This window comes from Capra hircus, chromosome 24 (genome assembly GCF_001704415.2).
Source record: "Capra hircus breed San Clemente chromosome 24, ASM170441v1, whole genome shotgun sequence".
Classification (NCBI taxonomy): domain Eukaryota; kingdom Metazoa; phylum Chordata; class Mammalia; order Artiodactyla; family Bovidae; genus Capra; species Capra hircus.
The window spans coordinates 28,378,820-28,401,246 of NC_030831.1; positions in this window are offsets into that span (position 1 = coordinate 28,378,820).

A 22,427-nucleotide genomic window follows, 5' to 3' on the forward strand; every position below is an offset into this window, starting at 1 on the left:
CCTGTAAAAATAAATAAGATGACTTCATCTCTAAGGAGCTTACAGTTTAATAGAAGAGATAAAAAGAAGAGCACAGGTGACTATTAAGCTGTAATGCAAGGTAGAATGTGATAAATTCTATCAAATAAATTTTGGGGAAGTGCTATGGTAAGAAAATGAATTTAATTTCGTGGCATTTAAGTTGCGACAGAAAGAATGTGTAGACTTACAGTAGGCTATAGGAGAAAAAAGCATTTTATTTATAGAGGATGAAAAAAAATCACTGGAATGCCCTTGCAGAAAATGTTTTAGCTAGGAGTAAGCCTTGTGGAAGACTCAGGTTCGATCCCTGGGTTGGGAAGATTCCTTGGAGAAGGAAATGGCAATCCACTCCAGCACTATTGCCTGGAAAATCCCATGGACAGAGGAGCCTGGTAGGCTACAGTCCCTGGGGTCGCAAAGAGTTGGACATGACTGAGCGACTTCATGTAAGCCTTGTTGGGGCTTCCCAGGTGGCGCTAATGGTTTAAAGAAAAATACAAAGAAACAAACAAAAAACTTGTCTGCCAATGCAGGAAGCATAAAAGAAGTGGGTTTTGATCTCTACGTTGGGAAGATCTCCCGGAGGAGGGCATGGCAACCCACTCCAATATTCTTGTCTGGAGAATCCCATTGACGGAGGAGTCTGGTGGGCTACAGTCCATAGGGTTGCAAAGAGCCAGAGATGACTGAAGGATTTTGCAAGCATGCACACAAGCTTTGTTGAAAAGAAGTGGTCTCAGATGGCCTTGGCCTACAGCGACATGAAGCAAGTTTTCCGTTGTTGGCTAGAGGCTGCAGCAGTGAGAGTAATGAATCCTAGCCGCTAAACCAGTGGCCAGTGGCAAGGCCCTTGCCTGTACAGCCTTGCAGAAATGAATTCTCACAGAGATGTAAAGTAGTGAAACAACTTTTTATTAGGAGGAAAAAAGGCATATGTGTATAGGCACACAGACAGGCTCAGAGAGAATCCCACCCTTGTGGTAGCTTGAATCACTTATATGGGTCATCCCAAATTTCCTTTGAGCAGTCATCTTGCTTTGCCTGGTTCTGAATCTGAATTTGGTACATCTCAGGGGCTTCTCTGGTGTCTCAGGTATTAGAGTCTGCTTGCAATGAAGGAAACCTGGGTTCAATCCCTGGGTTGGGAAAATCTCCTGGAGAAGGGCATGGCAACCCACTCCAGTATTCTTGCCTAGAGAATTCCTGCACAGAAGAGCCTGGCAGGCTGTGGTCCATGGGGTCACAAAGCATCAGACACGACTGAAGAACTAACACTTTCCCTTTCACAGGGTCCTCTTATGTATGCACGCACATCTTTCAGCCAAGATGGATTCTAGAGAAGAGGACTATGGGGAAGTTGACCTCCAAGGAGACTCTGTGCGTGTATATTTGAGAAGGTGTCCCTGAAGACAAGAATGAGAAATGCGTGGTCTCTTATCTGGGTAGGGCTTAGCTTCTTCTCCTCTTCATCTTGGAGTATCAGTCCACAAAGGGATGAACTGCAGCTCCTCAGTCTGGGGGCTCTCTGTCTCCTGCCTAGAATTAGTAGGTGTAAAGGATGCAGAGGGAATGTGGAATGAAGCTTGGGAGTTGGAAATTTATTTCATGGGCTGCGGTCATTTCATCAGACTCATTTAGAATGAAGTAGATTCAATACATGTATTCTTGAGTCAAAAGAGTCAAAAGGAGAGACACTGAAAAGAGAGATACTTTGAACAATGGCGCTTGTTGAGGCTGGAGAAGGGAAAGGCCAATTGCAGTAGAATTGAACAGAAAGACAGCAGGTGTAAGGGAGAGGAGTCAAGAGCAGGATTGGAGGACTTATTAGAAAGCAAAATGTTGGATAAAGCTTCAATTTTCTTGGGAGGTGACTAGGAGTACCACTGTATGATTTTTTTTAAGTAAAATAAGAGAATATATGGATCATTAATAACTACAATGAAACATCCCATGTACTTGCAGAACTAGAGCTTAACATGGAAAAGCTGAAGTTCAAACCAGATCAAAAGAAGACCTGGAACATTTACATAGGGAAGATACCCATGTGTGTATAAGTAAGTATGGAGATAGGGCAGCTGAGTGAAAGAAAATGTACTAGTGATGAGACGAGAAAACCTCTCACAGGTGGGAGGTTATCAAGAAAGCATATGGTAAGTGAAAGCAGGGTTAGCAGAAGATTTAAGAGTTAGTGACGGATAGAGGCAGTGACAGGTCTAGAATTTGGCCAACAATTTAGTTGAGAGGACAAAACAAGGGGACTATTCTAGGGCTGTATGTGCATGGCATGGAATAGTTACTTAGAGGGTATATGTATTCAAGGTTGTCTTCGGTAGTTGCTAAAGGTTTCAAAGAGTCTATTCCTATTCCCCAAACCACCCCTTGCACTCATTCTGCTCGTTAGAGAGAGGATAGTCATGTCTTTGAATATTATGCATCATTTTTTTTAATATCATGATCTGGCTGGTTGTTAATAATCCTTAATTTACCTTGTCTTAGGTTTAAATGTATTGATCTTACATATTTATGTTTCTAAATAGAGAAAATGCAATAGACAAAATATTCTATGTTTAGTTATTACTCCATGGTCCATATTCTCTCTCTCTCTGTCTCATTCTCTCTCCCAATCCCTCCCTCTCTCCCTCTTTCTCTTCCTCTCTTGTCATTACGGATGGGATACTATTTAAAAAGAAGAAAACTGTACAACTGAAAAGGCTATAAAATTCTATCCTGGTGCCATAAATAAATTCTAATTTTAATATACAAGCAAATGTTTAAGATGGTTACACTGTGGTTCATTGAATAATCTCATACCGATTACTTACTAAAGAAAGATTTATATAATATGAAGACTACCATGGGTTATTAGTACTCAGTTGTATCTAACTCTTTGTGACCACATGGCCTGTAATCTACCAGGCTCCTCTGTCCATGGGATTTTGCAGGCAGGAGTACTAGAGTGGGTCTAGTATTCAACCCCAACTCAGGGATTGAACCCACATCTCTTGAGTCCTCTGCATTGAGAAGCAGATGCTTTTATCAGTAGTGTCATCTAGCCAACTTCTCTGTGTTTCATTTACCATGCTACCTATTTACAAATCTAGTCTCACTTACTATTGCAACAACTCAGAGAAGTAAATACTTTTCTCCCCTTTTTACAGTGGAGAGACGTTGAAAGCTATTAACTTGAAGAGTCGGGACCCAAACGAAAGCTGTCTCATGCTACAGCCCTAATTCTTTTTACTCTATGGACATGTAAGGTAGAAAAAAATCTCTCCCTCTTTCTAGCTGAGATTTCTCAACTGGGACCCTGTAAATTGTATTGACAAAAGACAGATGAGTAGGAGAAAAACACACACATTTATTTAGCCTCCATAAAAAATAGCAACCCACTCCAATATTCTTGCCTGAGAAATCCCATGGGTAGAGGAGCCTGGCAGGCTATGAGATTGCAAGAGTTGAACAAAACTTTTCAACTAAACCACCAAGGAAATGAAGACCTGAATGTTTTTCTACTAGTTTGAGGAAGAGTGAAAAAGATGTAAGAGACAAGTGCTAAAGGTAGTAATCTGGAGGAAACTTAGCAAAGCCTGTGTTTTTTTTTCTAGATTGTTCTGGGTTTCTATTCCATCTTCAGAGATAAGCATGCTTCTTTTTGCTGGGTATGGGGAAGGTACCTCTTATACAAGGGTCTTTTCACCTGCCTCAGGAGAGATGGAGTTTGTCAGAGAGTCTGTTTTGCACTTGCCATTTTCCTTCAACATAAAATATTCAGCATTCATAGTATAATATAGCACCTGAATTCCATAAGAAACATAGACCTTCTATTTTAAAGCCACCAATATAGAAGAGTTCTGTGCTCTACTGATGCCTCTGAAAGGAGCAAGTTGAGTTGCTGCCACTGACGGATAACTCATATCTAGCTCCTAGATAGACCAGAATCCAAATTCTAAAATACCACTCTTTGAAAATAAAGATGATGATGAAAGATATCAGATGCAGAATAACTTCATGATAAATTTTCAGATCGATTCCTGAAGGCATAAGTAGTACAAGGTAGGCAAAATAGCCCTACAACAATTACAACCATTAAAATAAAATATTACACCCACAATTAGAAAGAACCTCACAAAAGGTTACTTTGTTTGTTTGTTTGTTTTTTATAAAAAGACTTTCCAACGAGGAGAAATATTCTGATCTGATGAACCACATTGGAGCAATGCTAACTTTATTCATTATACTTTGGGTTTAAAATCCATATTCACCATGTAATTTTATACTTATTAAGATGATACGTATCTGCATCTAATCTATTGTATAATGTACATTATGTTAATAACATCTCAATAAAGTTGGAAAGCAAATAAATAAATAAATAAAAACAGTGTGTCTAAATATAGCTTTCAATTCTAGTCTAATATTGAGAAAATGAATACAAAATAATTTTTAGACTATAAACTTTGTACAGGTGAAAAAAAAATAGCATGACTATTTTAGATGGTGACTGCAGCCATGAAATTAAAAGATGCTTACTCCTTCGAAGGAAAGTTATGACCAATATAGATAGCATATTCAAAAGCAAAGACATTACTTTGCCAACAAAAGTCCATCTAGCCAAAGATATGGTTTTTCCACTGGTCAGGTATGGATGTGAGAGTTGGACTGTGAAGAAAGCTGAGCGCCGAAGAATTGATGCTTTTGAACTGTGGTGTTGGAGAAGACTCTTGAGAGTCCCTTGGACTGCAAGGAGATCCAACCAGTCCATCCTAAAGGAGATCAACCCTGGGATTTCTTTGGAAGGAATGATGCTAAAGCTGAAACTCCAATACTTTGGCCACCTCATGAGAAGAGTTGACTCATTGGGAAAGACTCTGATACTAGGAGGGATTGGGGGCAGGAGGAAAAGGGGACAACAGAGGATGAGATGGCTGGATGGCATCACGGACTCGATGTAGGTGAATTTGAGTGAACTCCGGGAGATGGTGATGGACAGGGAGGCCTGGCGTGCTGTGATTCACGGGGTCGCAAAGAGTTGGACACGACTGAGTGACTGAACTGGACTGATTTTAGTGTTCTCCATAACATGTCTTCATTATTATTATGCTACATGTTTCAGAAGTTGAAAATAAATATAGAGAACTAGTTCTATAAATATTTTTTAAAAATGGTAAAAGTAAAAAGAAGAGTAGTTGAAGTCAGAAGAATGTTAAAATCAGAATTTAAGACCTTAGAGTAGAATTATAGCTTTGTAGTTTGTTTTGTTTTGTTTGTCATGGAGATATCAAAGAGAACTAAAGAGGTATAATAGTTAAAGTTTGTTTGTTTGTTTTTTCCCTTAGTAAAAAACATATGTTATTTAGGAACTTTGGCAATAAAGGAAAAGAGACCTTAATATAGGCCTGGGCTCCATTTCAAATACAGAAAAGCAGGGATTTATAATCAAGGAGCAGATTGGCGGGTCAGCAGACAGAAAATTACTAAGTATAGACATCAGGGGTAGAGAATTCTTGCTAAACTGACCTAATAAGATTCATGCCAAAGGCATAAAAGTTAGACATCATCTAAGGGATGGAGGGCAGGATGAGGATTTTGACTCAGCCTCTCAGATGATCAGATATTGAGGATGAGGGGGACTCTGAACTGCCAAGGAGGATTCTGGCTAAAACTGGGTAATGAAAAGATGAACAGGGAAGTTCAAGGTCTAGCCCTAGTCAAGGCAAGGGACAAGAGGAGCCTGACTAAAGTTTGGTCACGGAGAGAGACTTTGTCAGAGATGGAGAATATTGGTGTTGGGCTGCTCAAGGAAGCTTGACACTGGCTGGTAGGGAAAGTCAGCAATGTGTGTAAAGGGGTAAGTAGATGAAAAGGAACAGATTAGGAAGAACAGCAAACACCATCTCAGTCAGAGAAACAGACAAATAAGAGACAAATAAAAGATACTATTAAGAATTGAGTTTGTAAGTATAAGATTGATTTTATTTTTAAATTTGCTTTTAAAGTCTACTTTATGTTGGAGGAGACATGGGTTCAGTTGCAGTAAATGCCTGGTGGCTCAGTTCTAAAGAATCCACCTGCCAGTGCACATGAGGGTCCAATCCCTGGGTCAGGAAGAGCCCCTGAAGAAGAAAAGTGGCAACCCATCCGGTATTCTCACCTGGGAAGTCCCATGGACAGAGAAGCCTGAAAGGCTATAGTCCGTGGGGTCCCAAAAGCGTCAGACATAACTTAAACCACCACATAGTTGATTTCCCATGTTGTGTTAATTTCAGATATACAGCAAAGTGACTCAGTTATACTTACGCATCTATTTATTCTTTTTCAAATTCTTTTCCCATTTGGCTCTTACACAATATTGAGCAGAGCAGAGACTAAAAAGGTAGATTTCTAGTACTCTTTAAATCTATCCTGTTGGAATGCAATAAAGAACTACGGTAAAATTCAGGTTTTGGAATCTGAGACATCTGTTTTCTAGTCACTGGTGCATCACTTACTTAGTGAATATAAATGTCACAAACACTAAGCCCCCATTTTTATGTTAGAAATCACTAGAAGAAATGTGCCCAACGTATTACCAGGCACAACGTGCCTGTCATGTAGTGTCTGCTCTGTAAAGTAAACTCCTTTCCTCTCCTCCAATTTTAACAATTTTCTCTTACAGTTTTTTATTCTTAGACACATTTTCTGTTTCCCAGTTTATTCTAAGTGAATTAGCTACTACTTTGTTTTATGGGAAATATATGTTAATACATTCCATATTACAAAAATAGGTAATATCACCTGATCTTTAAATTTTCTAGAACTTACTTGAGAAGCAAACTACAATTTTAAAGTTCATTCCAACTGCATTTTCCACTTCCAGTTCATTTTGTCAAGTAGATTGCCTGTTACACATAGGGCTTTATCATTCTTATTTTCACATACCCTCCACTTCTTTCATATTTTCATAAGCCTTCAAAGAGTTCTATGCTCTATTTATCAAATATTCACCAAAAAACCCCATATATTTACTATCCACTATGTAGAATGGGAAATAGATGGGGAAACTGTGGAAACAGTGTCAGACTTTATTTTGGGAGGGCTCCAAAATCACTGCAGATGGTGACTGCAGCCATGAAATTAAAAGACGCTTACTCCTTGGAAGAAAAGTTATGACCAATCTAGATTGCATATTCAAAAGCAGAGACATTACTTTGCCGACTAAGGCCCGTCTAGTCAAGGCTATGGTTTTTCCAGTGGTCATGTATGGATGTGAGAGTTGGACTGTGAAGAAGGCTGAGTGCCGAAGAATTGATGCTTTTGAACTGTGGTGTTGGAGAAGACTCTTGAGAGTCCCTTGAACTGCAAGGAGATCCAACCAGTCCATTCTGAAGGAGATCAGCCCTGAGAGTTCTTTGGAAGGAATGATGCTAAAGCTGAAACTCCAGTACTTTGGTTACCTCATGCAAAGAGTTGATTCATTGGAAAAGACTCTGATGCTGGGAAGGAGTTTGGGGCAGGAGTAGAAAGGGACGATAGAGGATGAGATGGCTTGATGGCATCACTGACTCGATGGACGTGAGTTTGAGTAAACTCTGGGAGTTGGTGATGGAGAGGGAAGCCTGGCGTGCTGCAATTCATGGGGTCGCAAAGAGTCGGACACAACTGAGCGACTGAACTGAATTGATGTGGAAGTCAAAGAAGCAATTCAAGAATCAAAACAATAAAAACAAGCCTTGGCCACAAGGAATAGTCTTACATTGCTTAACTCTGTAAGGGAGAAAGAGAAGTCATCTCCTCCATCTTCATGAGAATACTCTTCCACAATAAGTCAATCAGTAGATGTGGAAAAAACCAACTTCCTGCAGAAGGAAAATCAAAGTGGAGTTTGTTTTTTGCTAAAAGAGCTTTCTAAAAGGGAGCTGGAGGCCATCAAGGAAGTAAAACGTAGGCATGCCTCAGCCTGGCTGTAATCTGAACTCTGATCACTTCTTGTCTGAATTCTTGTCTGAATTCAGAACATCTACAAAATGTTCCAGAAACTCAGGGTACTTATTGGACCCTTACCCTAAATAACTTGTGACAGCCTATCTTTTATTTCCTTTATGCATCCTAGCCAACTATAATTTTTGAAAACAAACTTTAACAACTGTGTAGCTTTTGCCTTTATAAGCTCCTGACTCTCTTCCTTGGAACACTCTTTGGATTTTACCCAAATCTGCGTCTCCTGAATTGCAACTCCTAAAACCCTAAATAAATCTCTTTGCTCTTTACAGCCATGATACTGATTATTGTTTGACCTTCCTTTATACTTTTTCTACTTGATTATATGCTGTTTTATCAGAGCAGCTGGCTTTGGAAATTTACTTTGAAATCTAACTATTTTTTATTTCTATCTAGAATTGAAAATAATTGATTGGAGAAAAAAATTTGCTTTTTTTTTTTTTTTAAAAAACCCTCTTTGTCAAGCAAAAATATTATATGGAAGTGATTGAACTATGACACACATTCTAATATTTCCAAATGTTAAACATCTGAAGTAGAGTTTAATTCCTACTAGATATAGGCCATACCAGGACTGTAGTGGATTCTGCTTTAGAGAGAAACTGATGTTGTATTCTCTCCATGAGAAATTAGAATGTGTCCTCCTGAATTTAAAGGGAAATTAATAATTGACACACTGCTTCAAGTGTAAAGGGGGGGGTTGTTTTATTGAAAAATCAATTTCTCAATCCTCTTAACATTCCTTGTTCTTTTCTGAACTTTTGCCCAATTGTAAACCTCTCTGAGAGGACTAAAGGAATGGGATAAAATACAACATATTTAATGGAAATCTCACTAGGACTAAACAAAAGAGGCCTTTAATCTCCTTACCTAACAATTTGGTGTTTGACTCTCTTAGAAGCCATCACCCAGTCCAAGTTAATGTGAAATTTTCCATCTAACATCACATCAATTTAAAAAGAATATTTGTGATATTGCAATGTGTAATATGAAATATACATTTCATCTTTATATCTTTTTTGGCCCAGAGCTCCTAAAACTCTTGGAATTTCCTAAGTGATGAGTGTGATAAAAGTGTCTTTTGTTATCTTAATGAGATGACTTCTCAACCCCAGGTAAGGTAGGTAAGGTAGAAGAACCATGCAAATGATTAAAAGGTTGGAACTGTTAGTTCCACTCCCCGGATCTCTGGGGAGGGGAGAGGAGCTGGACTTTGAATCCATTGCCAATATCCAGTGATTTAATCAACCAGGTTTGTGTAATGTATCCTCCATAAAAATGCAAAAGGGGAAGATTTTTTCAGTCTGATGAACATCTGGAGAGTCAGGGAGAATGACCTGCTCAGGGATCGTAGAAGCTCTGTGTCTGTACCTTGTCCTGTATATCTCATTTGCCTATTGATTTGTATCCTTTAATATCCTGTGTAATAAACTGATAGTCTGGTGAGTAAACTCATTTCCTAAGTTCTGCAAGACACTTTAGCAAATTAATCAGACCTAAGGAGGGGGTCAGGGCTTCCCAGGTGGCACAGTGGTAAAGAATTCGACCGTTAGTGTAGGAGACACAAGAGATGTCGTCTCAATCCCTGGGTAGGGAATATTCTCTGGGGTAGGAAAAGGCAGCCCGCTCCAATATTCTTGCCTGGAAAATATCATGGACAGAGGAATCTTCTGGGCTATAGTCCATGGGGTCACAGGGTCGGACACAACTGAACAACCAAACACAAGGATGGGGTTGTGGGAACATCTGATTGATAGCCAGTCAGTCAGAAGTACAGATAACAACATGGATTTGCGATTGGCATCTGAAGTGGAGTCCTGAGTCCTTAATCTGTGGGACCTGACACTCTCTCCAGGTAATAGTGTCAGGATTGAGTTGAATTGTAGGGCATCGGCTGGTGTCAGAGAATTGCTTTCTAGAGTATGGAAAATCCCCACACAGTGGAACTGGCTAATCAGAATCTTCATTATGAATTAGGAAAATGCTTGAATGTAATAAATTTATATATTTAAGGGACATAACTTAGGCCAAAGTTCTAGGATCCATGTGCCTAAAAGACCATACTCTTTATGCACAAACAAATGTCTCTGAAACAGAAAGAAGAGTAATTAATTTATTTCCAAGCCAGTTAACCAATCCCTGGTGAATGACCATCTTCCAATACCTGTCTCTAAGCTGTTTTTTTTCTTTTCTACGAACTGTAACAACTGCCAACTTGTCAAATGGTGAAGCTTTTGTTTCCCCTTGGCAACAGATCCCTGCCCTGTGTGACAGGATTTCCATATTGTCAACTGCAAAATGTCCCAAATAACTCTGAAAAGCACCTGGAGTTTAATTTTGCATCTTAACATCCAGAAGGAGTCTTTTTTTTTTTTATTATTTCTCACATGTTAAAGTGAGGTTATTTATATACCTCACAACTGATGGTGTGATGCCAGCCAAGCTAAGCAGAGTATTTGAAAAATTCAATAAACTTAGCTTCCTGGGAAATGATATACTAATGTCTTTCAAAAGATTTGAATGATCTGCCCAAAATAGCAAGGAATTTTAAGACACCCTTTCATTTAAAATAATAATAACAGAATAGCATCTAGTCACCTTAACAACCAAAATGCTAAGAATGAATAATTTGCCACCAAAAAACCTCAAGCTTTCCATGTCAAAGTGTAAGTAAATGCTAGAGAACAAGTAAAAAATACATAAGTATTTCTGCTGCAGAAGAGGTCTCTTTTCACAAAAGAGGGAGAACCATATATCTTTCTCCCTAAAGGCAACTCTTTATCACTAAAAATAGCGCACTGGAAACTGACAAAGTGGAGTGTTTTTGAATAAGCCTGAATTATAGATAGTGACCCGAATAGGAGCAATGAACGTGACTCAAAACCATTCACGTGGCAGTTCCTGCCAGGATTGTAGTAATCCCTCAGTCACCTAATTGGCATGTGAATGTGCGCAAGCGTGTAAGTACAAAGTTTTATTCGAGAGATGGGATTTCTCTTGCTTTCACATACAATTCAGAGTCACATTTTCTACGTTGTGATATAGATTTCTCCTTAGATTCTGCATTAAGTTTTTCTAAAAATGGAAATTAACAGCACTGCAACAGATCTCCATAAAACTAGAAATTACTATTCTTCTCTCACATCATTCCCATGAACAGCATCAGTCTTCTTTCTCTTTCATCTCATTTTAAAAAAGAAAATCAAACATGCTATTACCACCTAATAACCTTTCCCCATGTTTCTTATTTATTAAATATACCAACAAAGTCTTTATTACCATGATCATGTTTTGTTCTCAGTTTGACAGACCAAAAGTTAAACTAAAAGCATTTTTTGATTGCTTGACACTGGCCAAAGACCTCAGCAAAATATATTGACCTTTCACCTTCCCCCAAAATTAATGTTTATGTCCTCTTGCCCTTTCACTTTTTTTAACTGAGAATACCAGTCACTGAGATCTACTGGCCTCAAGCCATGGATGTACTGATGAGTTGCCTAGTTCCAAGCTCTCCAAGTTCAGGGGCAAGACAGATACTTAAGATTCCAGAGGGAAAAATGAAGGGAAGGGCATCAAAGGTGCAGATCATATATAGTCTTTCTCCTTGTGTCCAACAGATGAGTTCAATAACTCCCCCCCAGTTATTTTGAAACATTGGTGAGTTGTGATTTTGCTTTGAATCATCTTAAAATTAAATGTTTTTCCTAACGGTAGCAGGTGGTCAACTTCACCTTATCTTTTTTTTTTTTTTTTAATTGAATTACGTTTGGCTGCGCTGGGCCTTTGTTGCTGTGGAAGGACTTTTTCCAGTTGTGGTGAGCAGGGGCCACTCATTAGTTGCGTTGCTCGGGCTTCTCACTGCGGGGGCTTCTTTTGTTGCAGAGCCCAGGCTCTCAGCACGTGGGCTTCTGCAGTTATGGCACATGGGCTTACTTGCCCTGAGGCACGTGGAATCTTCCCAGACAAGGGTTTGAACCTGTGTCCCCTGTGTTGTCAGGCAAATTTTTAACAACTGGACCACCAAGGGAAGTCCTTATCTTTTATTATAAAAAGGGGAGTGATGACAGTGTGATGGCATATAATTCATCTCTATATGTTCCTGCTTCTATGTTATAGACCACAATTGAACTTACTTGTATACACAGCCAGTGTAGAAGAACACGTTCATTTGTTACTCGTTTCTTAAGGAAGCTGGCATCTTTCTTCAAGGATTCAAGACAATCTGCTATTTGTCTCTTGAAACAAAATTACCACCCACTGGATTATGGACCCCGATACCTGTAGCAGAGGACAAGATGGTTGGATGGCATGACTGACTCAATGGACCTGAGTCTGAGCAAGCTCTGGGAGACGGTGAACGACAGGGAAGTCTGGCATGCTCTGCAGTCCACGGGGTTGCAAAGAGTTGGACACGACTAAGTGACTGAACAACAACAAACACCTGTGGGACATGGATTCTTAATCAGGAGTCATTTTGCCTCCTTAAATCACATTTGTCATTCTCAGGAGATATTTTTGATTGTCACAAGTAGGGGAAGGTGACTGGCATTTGGATGCTGCTAAATATCCTTCAGTGCACAGAAGATCCCATACTACAAGAATCCTGTGTGTGTGCTAAATCACTTCAGTCATGTCCAACTCTGTGTGACCCTATAGACTGTAGCCTGCTAGGCTCCTCTGTCCATCGGATTCTCCAGCAAGAATCCTGGAGTGGGTTGCCCATCCCTCCTCCAGGAGATCTTCCCCACTCGGGGATCAAACCAGCATCCCTTAGGTCTCCTGATTTAGCAGGTGGGTTCTTTAGCTCTAGCACCAGCTGGGAAGCCCCACTACAAGGATCATCCAGTCTCAGATATCAATAATGTTGAGGTTTAAGAGATTAGCCTGGCCAATCTATGATACCTGGAAAAAATCTTGCACATTCCCTCCTACCTTTCTTCATGACATCATTTCAGTCTTAATCCCATAGTGCCCTTCCACCTTTGAATCCCACTCAGTTTCCAGGCACAACACAGGATCCACTGCTAAACCTATAGGGAGAACTCAGGCTGCCTAGAATCCTCCATCGAGTTGTATCTCTAACTAGGTATAAGTTCCCAAAAGATTTTTTCCCCCTTTTGATGGAAATCCTTGCAAATAGATTTATTTGTACTGAATACTGAGGAACGGATTATTCATAATTGTCATTTAACTAGATTGAGGCAAGTAGGTTCTATGCCACAAAAAGAGGACTTTATTTTCTCAATAGTCAAATAATTTTGCATTTAGTGTTCCTATGTGAGTAAGGTGGCATGGCTGTTAAAAGAGAAATAGTTCTGCCCACCCCCAAAAAAGGAATGGAAGAAAAAAAGAAGAAGACAGAATAAGATTATACAGTGGAAAAGAGAAATAGATTTAAGGGACTAGATCTGATAGATAGAGTGCCTGATGAACTATGGACAGAGGTTTATGACATTGTACAGGAGACAGGGATCAAAACCATCCCCATGGAAAAGAAATGCAAAAAAGCAAAATGGTTGTCTGGGGAGGCCTTACAAATAGCTGTGAAAAGAAGAGAAGCAAAAAGCAAAGGAGAAAAGGAAAGATATAAGCATCTGAATGCAGAGTTCCAAAGAATAGCAAGAAGAGATAAGAAAGCCTTCCTCAGCGATCAGTGCAAAGAAATAGAGGAAAACAACAGAATGGGAAAGACTAGAGATCTCTTCAAGAAAATTAGAGATACCAAGGGAACATTTCATGCAAAGATGGGCTCGATAAAGGACAGAAATGGTATGGACCTAAGAGAAGCAGAAGATATTAAGATGAGGTGGCAAGAATACATGGAAGAACTGTACAAAAAAAGAGCTTCATGACCCAGATAATCACGATGGTGTGATCACTCATCTAGAGCCAGACATCCTGCAATGTGAAGTCAAGTGGGCCTTAGAAAAAGCATCACTACAAACAAAGCTAGTGGAGGTGATGGAATTCCAGTAGAGCTGTTTCAAATCCTGAAAGATGATGCTGTGAAAGTGCTGCACTCAATATGCCAGCACATTTGGAAAACTCAGCAGTGGTCACAGGACTGGAAAAGGTCAGTTTTCATTGCAATCCCAAAGAAAGGCAATGCCAAAGAATGTTCAAACTACCGCACAATTGCACTCATCTCACATGCCAGTAAAGTAATGCTCAAAATTCTCCAAGCCAAGCTTCAGCAATATGTGAATCATGAACTTCCAAATGTTCAAGCTGAATTTAGAGAAGGCAGAGGAATCAGAGATTAAATTGCCAACATCCGCTGGATCGTCGAAAAAGCAAGAGAGTTCCAGGAAAACATCTATTTCTGCTTTATTGACTATGCCAAAGCCTTTGACTGTGTGGATCACAATAAACTGTGGAAAATTCTGAAAGTGATGGGAATACCAGACCACCTAACCTGCCTCTTGAGAAACGTATATGCAGGTCAGGAAGCAACAGTTAGAACTGGGCATGTACCAACAGACTGGTTCCAAATAGGAAAAGGAGTACGTCAAGGCTGTATATTGTCACCCTGCTTATTTAACTTCTATGCAGAGTACATCATGAGAAACACTGGGCTGGAAGAAGCACAAGCTGGAATCAAGATTGCCAGGAGAAGTATCAATAACCTCAGATATGCAGATGGCACCACCCTTATGGCAGAAAATGAAGAGGAACTAAAAAGCCTCTTGATGAAAGTGAAAGAGGAGAGTGAAAAAGTTGTCTTAAAGCTCAACATTCAGAAAACGAAGATCATGGCATCCGGTCCCATCACTTCATGGGAAATAGATGGGGACAGTAGAAACAGTGGCAGACTTCATTTTGGGGGGCTCCAAAATCACTGCAGATGGTGATTGCAGCCATGAAATTAAAAGACACTTACTCCTTGGAAGGAAAGTTATGACCAACCTAGAGAACATATTCAAAAGCAGAGACATTACTTTACCAACAAAGGTCCGTCTAGTCAAGGCTATGGTTTTTCCAGTAGTCATGTATGAATGTGAGAGTTGGACTGCAAAAAAGGTGAGTGCCAGAGAATTGATGCTTTTGAACTGTGGTGTGGAAAAGACTCTTGAGAATCCCTTGGACTGCAAGCAGATCCAACCAGTCCATTCTAAAGGAGATCAGTCCTGGGTGTTCATTGGAAGGACTGCTGTTAAAGCTGAAATTCCAGTACTTTGGCCATCTCATATGAAGAGTTGACTCATTGGAAAAGACCCTGATGCTGGGAGGGTTGGGGGCAAGAGGACAGGGGGATGACAGAGGATGAGGTGGCTGGATGGCATCACTGACTGTATGGACATGAGTTTGAGTGAACTCTGGGAGTTGGTGATGGACAGGGAGGCCTGGCCTGCTGTGACTCATGGTGCGGCAGTCAGACAGGACTGATCGACTGAACTGAACTGATCCTATCCATCTCCTTGAATACAGTTTTAGCATATTTCCTAGTGTTTTGTACAGCTTCTTCATGGGCATGAAGGCAGATATGCATCTATCTCTTTGTTGATGATCTAGTTCACAAAACTCTGGGATGTTAGCAACAAAATGTATTGAGGATCGTCTAGTCCAATTCTATCAGTTGAAGATTTTGAAGTCCAGACTAATTAATAATTAAACAGGTAATTTTTCTATGAGTCAAGTACTTATAATGTCCCTTCAACGGATCAGGAGACTGAGACAAGGAGAGGTGATAAAACTTGTCAAAGATGGTAGAGCTCATCACTGGTAGAACTGTGCTTCCAACTTAGGTCATGGAGTTGCAGGCCCTAGTTCTCCTAACCCTTGATTTACAAAATGAAAGATACCCTTTATCAATGCAATCTGCCCACATCTGTCTCCTTCTTAGTGATCCACCACACACGTTGGTATTGGATTGGATTTTTCAAACTATTTTACCCTAATTATTTTATATGCTAATTATTTTTCCTCCAAGTCTTAAATACAATTCCTCTGCAAGTTTATAACGAATGTTGGAACAGGATTGATAAAATATAATACATGGCTATTTATCACTTCAGCCCAATTCTAAGTAAAAAACAAATATTTAATATACATTATCCAAGCAAACCAAGTAGGAATGCTTACAAGATTGACTAACCATGTCATTTTAATAAGGAGAACTCCAGGCATTTTTTCTTTTTAATAATGTCACCAGATTTTCTTAATGTGTTGATCAAAAAGATTCATAAGCAGCAAGGTAGAAAATTGGGGGTATCACAGAAATTTAACTAGAAGGAGCCAAGTGACTTGAAATGGTAAATACATTTCTCTGATCATTTTTAAACTACCAAAAAGGGCACGGAAAGAAACCCAGGACATTCATTTACATTTGTTTTTCCTTTCTTGCTAACTAAAACGTCATAAAATTAGTTTTATGCACTTTCTCCTCTTTCTCACACCATCCCACATTGATTTGTCATATACTTTTCTAAGTCTCTCTCTCTCTTTTTTTTTTTTTTTTTTTAAGTTTTGGTTAGGATTTGGATAGACATTGGTTGAAACCTTTTCATTCCTTTACATCTTTATATTTTGATCCTCATCTTTTACTTACAATCAAATTTATTGAGGAATTGAACCAGTTTTCAAAGGACAGAAAAATTCTGGTCCTATTTCCCCCTTTATGAGTGTTAGAAAATAAAGGTTTACTTAGAACAAACATTTCTAGGAGAGGCTTTACATAAAACAAGAATCTGCTGTTTATCCCTCAGAGAGGCATTTACTGCAGTTGTTTAATAAAAGGACTAAAAACTGTCTGGATTTGAATCTCCACCACTATGTCTTGAATAAATTATTCAACGTCTCTGAGCCCCAAGAAGCCTACAAGAGTTTGTTGTTGTTGTTTAGCTCTTTGCAATCCCAAAGACTGTAGCATGGAATTGGTCCATGGAATTTCCCCGGCAAGCGTACGTTAATAAGTTGTGATTTCCTTCTTCAGGGGATCCTCACAGATCAGGGCTCAAAGCTGCATCTCTTGTGTCTCCTGCATTGGCAGGCAGATTCACTGAGCCACCAGGCAGCCTCAAGGAGCCTACAAGTTTGGGGGCTACTAAAATTAGATTTCGTACCGCTTGTCCCATCCCCATAGTTATATAATCCCTCAAGTAGCAGGGATTCTAAAAAAAAAAAAAAAAAGGCATGAAAGAAAAGTTTACACCATTTTTAATAAACTCTTGCATAATCATGTCAGGCAAAGTTCTAAGCACTTTACAGATGTCACCTCAGGTAATTCTTATAAAAGTCTGTGATCTATATATTTTATAATTCACATTTTATAGATGAGGAGTTTTTTATTCAGATAGGGAAATGACAGGCCTGGGATTCAGCTTAGGCAACCTTACTACAGAGGATCTTTTGCTTTTTTTTGTTGTTGTTGTTTAGTTGCTAAGTTGTGTCCTATTCTTTGTGACCCCATGGACTGTAGCCCACTAGGCTCCTCTGTCCATGGGATTCTCCAGGCAAGAATACTGGAATGGGTTGCCATTTCCTTCTCCAGGGGATCTCCCCAACCCAAGAATCAAACCCACATCTCTTGTTTGTCAGGCGGATTCTTTACCACTGAGCCACTGGGGAAGCCTCTTTGCTTTACCAATGGCCAAAGAAATTTGAAAAAGGAACACTGACTTAAACAATTAAGTACATTTCCCTAACAAAAAAAAAAGATACAAAACTTTTAATATGCTAATATGCATTGGTGACTCTCTAAGAAATATGCATGGTAATCAGGGTTTCCTGTAAAGTTTGACTGCAGAATTGAAAAAAAGTCTTTTTTCAAGAATCTTTTCATAAGAACTGTACTCCTTGAAAAGGTCTCTGAGAGAGAATGGAAAAATATAAATAAATATCTTAAATCATATAGATCTGTCTTCTGTAAAAGGGTTTCAGTAATGGGTTAGAAAAGAAAATAAGTATAAATGACTTAATTTCAGAGATGCTAAGTGACGATTTTAGGCAATTTATTTTGGAGGAAATAAAAAACTTTAAGATGAAGAATTCAGATTTTTTTTTTTTAAGTTTAAAATACGAGTAGGAAAAGCATTTCTCTTAGCCTTCCTTGATGAGTGCAACTTTAAACATCTGTCTACTTGAACTTAAGATTCCAGGGCACATTTTACAATTCTGAGCACTGTTACCCACTCTGAATAATTGATTCCCTCCCACCTAACTCCCTGTAGAATGTCAGTTGAAAGAGATATTTTCACTTTCTGTTGTAAACCATTACAGTTATTGTTCCTATTAGGCAACTGATCCATTAACTTTCAAAAGTGATGCATTTCAATACTGGATAAAATATTTGCTTTTATATAATCTCATTAAGATATCTCTGGAGCCTTCTGAATGATATAATCTACATGAATACTGATTTAGTAATTGCAAGTACTACTAAGGCTTAGCTGGGAAAATAATAGACAACACATCATTATAATTACAAACATGTTCATAATCCTTTAGCATTTACAAAGTGCCTTCTCAAATTTGATCTTCAATCTTTGTGAAATAAGAGAGGTATCGTTGTCCTCACTTTGTGGAGGAGAAGTTTAAATTCCAGAAAATAAGGAAATTACCAGCATTTATACAAAGAGAAGTTAGTAAAACTTGGATTTGTTTTTTATTCTAAATTTCTTATACAATGCGGCTTCGTGATTACCCAAAGTATTAACATAACATGGATAATAATCTTTCACATATTTTATTTCTTTGTGTGTTTGTTTTTAAGTAAACATATTGGGCTGAGTAGATAGATGATTTTCAAATTTGCTGTCTAAAGCGGTAGGGTCCAGAACTTCTAACAGAGTTTGTATCTTTCAGTAAAATATATGTTTCTTCCCTGAATTCATATACCTGAATCCCTAATATAAAGCAGAAGGAAGGAAGGAAAGAAGAAAATGAGGGAGGGAAGGAAGGAGGAAGGAAAGAAGGGTTATGCAAAGACCTATCCTTGTCTGTAATGGGAAATGCATCACCTTTGTTGCCATTTCTTATTTCTTCTTCCCAGCCTGCCACCTTATCCTTCAAATCTCAGTATTGACTGTGGAAGCCTCCCTCACATGAGTTTCGTTCCTGGCTATGTGAACTTAGCTTATTTATTTTCAATTTATTTTTCAATTTTTATTTTATACTGGAGTATAGTTGATTTCCCTGGAAGAGGGCATGGCAATCCATGCCAGGATTCCCCATGCATAGAGGAGCCTGTCAGGCCACAGTCCATGGAGTCACAAAGAAGTTGGAAATGGCTGAGAGACTAAACACACAATTGATTTACCAGTTTGTGTTAGTTTCAGATATATGGTAAAGTGAATCAGTGATATATATACATATATCAATTATTTTTCAGATTCTTTCACATAGGTTAGTACAAAATATAGAGTAATTAGCCTTATAGCCCAGAGTTTAGAGAAATCAGTTTTACTATTCTTTGTCATACTCATTCTCCTTGCATATGTGCAAAGAAGTCATTCTTATGCCAAAGATATTTGTAGCTATTAGCGAAATAGACTACACTTCAGGGAATTCATAGGAAAGGGCAGTTAATTAAGGCTTTGGGACTGTACAACCCATAATTCTTGAACATGCTCTTGGTAAGCTGCTTGATTTTGTTGCCATGGTAGACCATATGATATTTCCTCATTAAGTGTATTTTCCACAAGACACTTGGTTACCTTTTAGCAGATAATGAGCATGGCAAACAGCACCTTCAGTTTTCATTGCCTAGATCAAGCATACTATGTTTTTATCATGAATATCAATATAAAATGAATATATCTAGTTGTGTCCAACAGGACAGGTCGTTATTCACAAATAAATAGATTCAAAAATAGAAAGTAGTCAGAGAAACAGTAAATAAGGGCCTTGCTTCTGTTTCAAATGTCGACTTCCTGACATCACAGTTTCTTCCTTATACTGAGTGTGCTCTCATTAAAGCATTTGTTTCGTTCAAATGTTGGTGCCTAACTACCAGATGTGCACTTGGATCTTCCCACGTGGAGATGTAATAAACCTTAGACAAGCCACTGAAGCTCTATCAGCTTTGGTTCCCTTATTTCTTAGACTGTGATAATAGAAGTAATGCCTACACTAGAAAGGTTTAAGAAAGGTTTAGAAAGGTATGAAGAAGCCAACGGGCAAATGCATGCAAAGTGCCATGGTGATTACTATATGTGTTCAGGCTTCCGGGTGGCACAGTTGGTAAAGAATCAGCCTGTCAGCGCAGGAGATGCAAGAGACCCAGTTTCATCCCTGGGTCAGGAAGATCCCCTGAAGAAGGAAACTGCAACTCACTCCAGTATTTCATTTAATAAATGTTAAGTTTTCATTAATATAGGTCTAGCTCAGCTTAGTACATTAATAGAAGTACTACCAAGGGAGACTTAAGAAACAAATATTAAGATCCCATAATTCTCAGTGAATCTTGGGTTCCCATTTCCTTCAAGCACACCTTCTTACAGTGTATATGTTTTTTTATCAAGAAAAGAAACATTAGAGAATTCCCTAGTGATCCAGTGGTTAGGACTCTGTGCTTTCACTGCCAAGGGCCCTGATTCAGTCCCTGGCAGGGGAACTAAGATACTGCAAGCCTCACAGTGTGGCCAAGAAAAGAAACAAGAAAAGAGATATTAGCCGAAACTGGGAAATATTTCTGAAATGTAGCATAGTCTTATTCTTCAGACCATTTCATATAAGTAGCATAGTCTTATTCCTTAGACCATTTCATATAAACATTTCATATAAAGGTGCTTAGTGAACCTTAGTGAGCCAGGGGGAAGTAAGGGGAAGGGGTAGTTAGAGAGTTTGAGAGGGGCATGCACACACTGCTACATTTAAAATGGATAACCAATTAGAACCTACCATACACCACAGGGGGCTTTCTAGTGGCTCGGCAGTAAAGAATATGCCTGCATCGCAGGAGCCTCAGGAGATGTGGGTTTGATCACCGGATCAGGAAGATCTCCTGGAGAAGGGAATGGCAACCCACTCCAGTATTCTTGCCTGGAGAATCCCAAGGACAGAGGAGGCTGGTGGGCTACAATCCATAGGGTCACACAGAGTCAGACACCACTGATGTGACTTAGTATGCACACACACACATATAGCACAGGGAACTCTTCTCAGTGTTTTACAGCAAACTGGATGGGAGTGGAGTTTGGGGCAGAATGGATACCTGTATTATGTATGGCTGAATCCCTTCACTATTCACCTGAAACTATCACCGAATTGTTAATCAGCTATATCCCAATATAAAATAAAATAAAGGTTTTTTTTAATATTAAGAATAAAAAGACAGTGGCAAAAAAGAAGAAAAGAAAAGAGGTGTGTAGAAAAGTCCAACTCAATGTACCAAAATATGTATTGATCAAAGAACTTACAAAGAATAATGTAGTGATCAGAAAGTATAACAGGTTATTCAATTGGGAAGCGGAGAAAGCTTTAGCAACATGGAAACTGGTGCACAACACCCAGGGTGGGCTGCCTGGTCCAGGGGAAATTTAGGGAAAACTTTACAAAGAAAGTAAATTTACGGTAGGACCTACAAATGTATAGCAAAGAACTAGATAAAGAGTATGATGGGAGTGAAACCTACAGGTAGGTGTGAGAGTGATATTTCAGGCAGAAAATAACATATGTGAAGACTTGGAGGTAAGAGTGTATGGAATTTGGGGAGAACTCAATGAATTTTAATCTTGTTGAAATGGAGAGATGTATATGGAGTGATATTGTTGAAGTGAGTTGAAGCTGGAATGACAGCTAAACTGGGAAAAAATAAATGGGCTCCAACAAAGGATGTACGTTAAGAGTTTGGACAATATCTTAAGGGAAATGATCTAATTTGCATTTTATAAAGAGGGAAGAATGAAAACAGGGAACAGACAGGAATAAATTACAAAAAGATCAGGTAAGAGCTGGAAGTGATAATCCAGAAAAGGGATGAGGATGGGATGAAGGAGTAATGGATAGTGATGCTAGGAATGAAGGGAAATAAATTTGATTGTATTTGGAAGGATGGGAGGCTAGAAGGATCCTGTCTATATGATATCAGAAGTAGAGAAGACCCTCCCACAATCCCTTACACTCTTCCTTTCCAGCCCCTACCTGGCAGGATGGCTCCCACAAGCTAGAAGTGGTGACAAGAACGGTCGGTCTGCCATCAGTGAAGCGTTGATTAGAGAATACACTATCAACATTCACAAGTGCGTCATGGAGTGGGTTTCAAGAAGCGTACTCCTCAGGCACTCAAAGAAATCTGGAAATTTGCCATGAAAGAGATGGGAACACCAGATCTGAGCATTGACCCCAGGCTCAACAAAGCTATCTGGGCCAAAGGAATAAGGAATGTCCCATACCATATCCATGCAAGGCTGTCTGAAGATGAAGAATCACCGAACAAGCTCTATTCATTGGTTAGCTACATACTTGTCTCCACTTTCCAAAATCTACAG